Raw genomic sequence first — 6,000 nt, forward strand, 5'->3', positions numbered from 1 at the left:
CATATAATAATATCAAAAGTCCATGATACTAATCTAAATTGGGAGAAGAGTTTACCGAAGTTCCCTTTCTTAAAGGAGAAAAATTACTTATTATAAAAGTCAATCATGTTATATGTACAATGATAGTTGACAATCATGATTTGGTATCATCACATTCATTCATTTCAAAAAATTTCAAAAGCTACTTTTTAAATCAACTGTCAAAATTTTGCCATATCAAATATTGTCAACATCATCTTACAAAGTAGATTAATTCTATAAAAGTAGGTCTTACTTAAATTTCAAACAAGCAACTTTTATTTTAGGCTAATTAACACAAAACGGTCCCACATTTCAATGTTTTTGTGCGAAATGTATTTCACGCTCACTTTCACTCTTCATTGCGGAAAATGTCATTCGAACCATCCATCGTCAAATGTTCCGTTAACTCAACAACAAGATTAGTTAGCACAAAACGTCATCATTTTTCAATGTTTCTGTGTAAAATATTCTTACCTTTTGTATTACAAAGGTATGGATATTTTACGCGAATTAGTTTTAAAGGTAGGGACTTTTTTGCAAAGTATATTAAAAGATAGGGTTGTTGCTCGTAAAATGTATTAATAGGTAGGGAAGATTATCACAAGTTCAATTTCATTCTAAAAAGGGGAAAAACAAAAGGTTCAGTTCATCTTCTCCATTCATAAGTGATGGCCAATGTGTTATTCATAGCATCACATTTGCCATTGTTCTTATTTTAACCTTGTTTACACCCTTAATAAGCACAAATGGGGATGGAAATCTCTAATTTATCGAAATATTCAATCTCTTCATCTATCATTTCAATTTTTATGAGTAATCCAATATTACAACGACCATTGTTCTCCCCAGTGTGAAATTGAGCATTCTTTAAGTCACTTCTTATTTATTTAATAGAATAATTGTATAAATTATTTTCATATTACTTTTAATTTTGAACAGTTAACATTGAAGTCAACGAAGAAGATCAATGAAAAAATAGGGTAAGACTATATCACCCTTGACTTTTGAAAAGAAAAATTGCATTATTTATTGAGTTAACGGAGTATTTGATGGTGGGTGAATGGAAGGCTTTTTCTATAATGAAAGATGAAATCAAGGGTGAAATTTTCAAAAAATAAAATGTAAAGACATTTTGCACAAAACATTGAAAGATGGAACATTTTGTGCTAATTAGTCTTTGTTGAGTTAACGGAACATTTGACGATGAGTAGATGGAATGACATTTTCTCTAATGTAAAGTGAAAGAAAGGGTGAGACGTTTTGAACAAAAACATTGAAAAGTAGAGATGTATTGTGCTAATTAACCTTTGTTTTAATTGTGAACAATGAAAAATTCATTTACGTTAAACTTTACTTATTTGCTCCGCTTCAGTATAATATAAAAGAGCCTTACTAAAGGCTATTGTAGTTGTTGTGATGTATCATCATGAGTGATCGTCAACATCCCTTTTATTTTATTTTTTATTTTTTATTTTTTTATGTCTTTATAAAATTTTGGTTTCGAATTTTGTGTCATCGACCCGATTCTCTTTTTTCGCCATTTTAAACAAAGAACCTTAATATTGTTCATTGCTTGTCTAAGTACACTCTAATATATAATATTTAAGTTTGGGGTTCGATTTTGTTTGTTTTGTTGGCATTTTTCTTCTTTTGTAGTTGAATTTCTTCCTTTGGCGTCCCAAAAAAAAAAAAAAAAAAAAAACCATCACCGTCGATATCGTCTCTTTGGTTGAATCTGATTTGTTATCTAGATATTTTAACCTCTTTTCCTCATTTCCTTACTCTCTTTTTTTTTTCTTCATTTAATTTTTATCTCATTCAATTTTCTTGCAATGTTTTAATGAAGCGACATTTTATTACTCCAATTTTTTTCTAATCAGTTGTACTCTTTTTTCCTTGATGCGATACTTTTATCCATTGAATTTTTGTCTAATTAGATTTATAACGGGTTAGTTATTGTTGAAATAATTATCAAATAAATTATTAAATAATTTTTAATGAATATTTAATCTTATCTGAGTAGATGTTTGTCCATAAATTGATTTATAACTATCTTTAAATCTTTGTGTGTGTCTATATATATAAAAGCTTATCGTTATAATAAATTACACCTTACTTTTGACTATTATATTCTTTGTTCTCTTAATTTCGTGACACTAGTATGCTTTTAGAAAAATGAAAATGACGTCCTTTACATGATAGCTTGATCCAACACTGCCATCTTGAATAGATCATTTAAGGCCCCGTTTGATGAACTTTAAAATCCAAAAATAAAGTTTTGAATAGTAAGTTTTTTAAGAATGTATGATTAAAAAGTAAGAAAGATTTTATATTTACATGCGTGATATTTTATTGTATGATTTTATAGTAGGAAATTAGTATTTAAAAAGAAAAAGAATTTAAATAATGATCATCAAACAGGGGTAAAAATAAAGGAAAATGCTACATGTATATAATTGTCTACATAATGGTATCCATAATTACACGTGGCACTGGATCTAACTTTTAATTCAAATCTCATACTTGCACATTAACAATCGGATGATTGTCACATCATATTATGAATACCATTATGTACAATAATTATGTACAAATATAATTTTTCAAAAATAAAAGGTGTTCTTTGGGTTTGTTTTTTAAGTAAATAAAATTTGCAATAGTGAATTTTTTTTAAAAAAAAATTGTGATTAAAAGGTAAGAAAAGTTTATGTTTACATATGAAATAATTTAATTTTGAAAATATATGATTAAAAATGATTTTGAGAAAAAAAAAATGTTTTTAAAGAATGAGATAAACAAGGGTTTTATTTTTATCATTCCTTTTTATTTATTGTTCCAAAATATATTACACTTGTCAATCTAAAAAAGGTATTTTTACATTGGATGACTCTGCAATTGTTGACAAGTTATTCAATATTTAGCCATTCATACGCCACGTACTACTTGTCTTTCTTCCCCCATTCCCAGTAGTCATATTGTGCTTCGATCAAAGTCTATGGCTGGTTCTTCTTGTCCATGTAAATCACTGGAGAACCCAAATCAGGTCAGCTTCAACTCCATGTATTGTGCAACCCGTAAAGGTTCCAAAGCCCAATTGTGTTTGCTAAGGATTTTGCACATAATTTCCACTGTGCGGCCACCTCAAATCACCATGGCAGAGCCACCACTTTTCAGTTCGGAAACCAAAGAATCGTCTGTAGAGAGCAATATGAGCAAAGAAAATAATGGTTCCGGATTTGATTTAAACGGCGACGTTTGCATTTTGCCAGAAGTGGAGGAATCTTCCGAGTCTTTATTAGCCAGCGGCGAACGGCTGAGCCCACGTAGCACAACCTTAGGATCCGGTGGTCTGACGCCCATTAGCGGTGCCGGGGGTGGTGATCAATGTGATCAACAAGGTGAAAAGACATATGAAAATGACTTTGATGAAGCCGAGAAAAAATTTGATTTACTCATTGAAGCTGCGAAATTGATATTGGGCGAGTTCAAAGACGACAAGACATCCGAGTCCGAAAGACAAAACTTTGAGTTAAAGAATAATAAGATGGGAGAGAATGAGTTGAATGAAAAGGCATTGAGGCGGCGAAGCCAGCCGTCGACGGCGGTGGAAATTGACGGAGATATTGAGGACAAGGGATCACCAGTGTTGCGGCGGTCGAAGCGAGGGAGAAATCATGTTCTGCCAAATCGGTACAGAGACTCGGTGCTCGAACCATCGACTCGGTTGTCGAGACACCGGTCATCAGTTGTCCCGACAAAAAGTAGGAAATCGTAAATAAAAAAAATAAAATTGATGGTTTTCCTTTTGTACATATTTCTTAATTCACTGATTTTGTGTTTGATTTGATAAATTTTAGCAGTAATAGAAGAAGAATTTCTTTCCACCAAAAGTTTCTTGTTCTGATTAGTCTGTCGATGGATTTTATGTCCTACTTTTTTTTGTTTCGAATTGTTTCATGGCTTCACAGAATTTCTCAAAGGAGAGGGACCCAATTCAGCTAATAGGCATACTTGGTATCTTGGATTCGACCGTCCAAAAGAGAGTGATTAAAAAGCGTAAAGTTTTAAATTATTAGGAGTCTAAGTGAAATTAGACCAAGTTTCGACTAAATGTGAAAAGACATAAAGCACGATTAGACTTTAAGGTCAAGCTTCTAGTTTTATTGCAAACCTATTAGAATAATAGTTAACAATCAATTTTATTACCAAACACTTTTAATGAGATAACGAGGAAATCCCCCCAAAGGTCACTGAACTTTGCCAAAATGTCCTAAAAGGTTATCGAACTTCAAAAAGTCCCTAAACAGTCACCGAACTTTGCCGAAATTCCCCCAGCAGTCACAGAACTTCAAAAAGTCCATAAATGATCACTGAACTTTACAAGAGGTCTCTAGGAGGTCACTCAACTAATGATGTATGAGGCCCTAAATTTGCAAAGTTGGGTGACCTCTTGCAAAGTTTAGTGACCATTTAGGGACTTTCTGAAGTTCGATGACTTCTGGGGGGATTTCAGCAAAATTCAGTGACTGTTTAGGGACTTTTTGAAGTTCGGTGACCTTCTAGGGCATTTTGGCAAAGTTTAGTGACCTTTGGGGGGATTTTCTCTGAGATAACATTACCCCTTTTATTATAATTTCCCCAATTAAGTGCTTTGACTAAATTAATGATCTTTTCTTTTACAGGTCCTTTTTGGCTTATTAAAAATTACGCTTGAAACTAATGATATTATTTTTCTTTTATTATTATTTTCTTGGTACATTTATTAAAGTTTTAAAAACATTTCCCCAACAAAAGTAATTTCAGAAATTCAGGTAAGGTTGTCCCTAATTGTCATTCTAGTTTACTTTAATAACAATTGCAACAAAAATTTTAATATATAATGTTTAGGAATTGAAGCACTACTTGGGATGTACGGTACCATACCTCAATTGATGATCCATTGTCCAAAAATTGGCAACCACAACTCAAATATTATACATGAGATTTTGTTCAATAGCTCGAGACCAGGGAAAATATCAAACTGCACCTGGCCCCCTCGTATCCATAAACACACTAGTTAATAAATTAGAAAGCAGTTGCCTTCTTCAACCAACATCCGCAGCACACGTGGAGAAACTACCTCCAACCGCAGCAACAGATAATCGTTTAGTAGAGTTACGCCGATCCCTGAGTGAGCTACTCGAACAAATTATTATGACAAGTTTGATTGCGAGCATGAATTTACATGAAAAGAAAATAAATTCTAGGCAATTGAACTGTCTAGAACTTAGTTGTATGCAAATTATTAATTAAATGTGTTTGATTGATTTAATTTTTAACCTAAAAAATATTATATTTATCTGTTTTTATTGGTGGGTAGGTGAGAAAGAGAGAGAGAGAGAGAGAGAGAGAAGAGATGGATGTGAGAGAGAGAGAGAAAGAGAAAGTGAATTATTTGGAAAATAAAAAACACCTCTGTAGAGAAAATGTTTTACTTGTTTTTTAGGAAAATACGATCACGTTACCAAAAGTTGGAAAAAAATTTCATTAAAAAAATTCGTCAATCAAACACCCTAAAATAAAAATTTGAGTGGGAAAATAGCATTTTTCATGAAAAATAAAACTAATCAAACACGGTCTTAGTGATGTACACTTTTTCAGGTTATTTTTGCTAATTGATTCGGAATATTAGTACAAATTGGCAATGTTTTGTACACTGCATAGTCGACCTCGATGATACTATTCATAACGAGCCTCAAACTATAGCCGTTTCAATTGATCCAAATAAATTGCCTAAATTGACTAATTGTCGTTCCTCATTCCTCATTATCAGTTTGATAGTGAGATCTCTGTCATCAATGGTTGTTAACGATGTCGAAACATGATAATGAGCATGTTTGGATGAGTTTATAGATTAAGAATAAGCCCGTGTTTGGTTTAGGTTAAATTTAAATTTTTAATAGATTTTGATAAAGTTAATTGAATGTACAATTAAAAGTT

The sequence above is a fragment of the Olea europaea genome, chromosome 16 (genome assembly GCF_002742605.1).
Source record: "Olea europaea var. sylvestris chromosome 16, O_europaea_v1, whole genome shotgun sequence".
NCBI classification, from domain to species: domain Eukaryota; kingdom Viridiplantae; phylum Streptophyta; class Magnoliopsida; order Lamiales; family Oleaceae; genus Olea; species Olea europaea.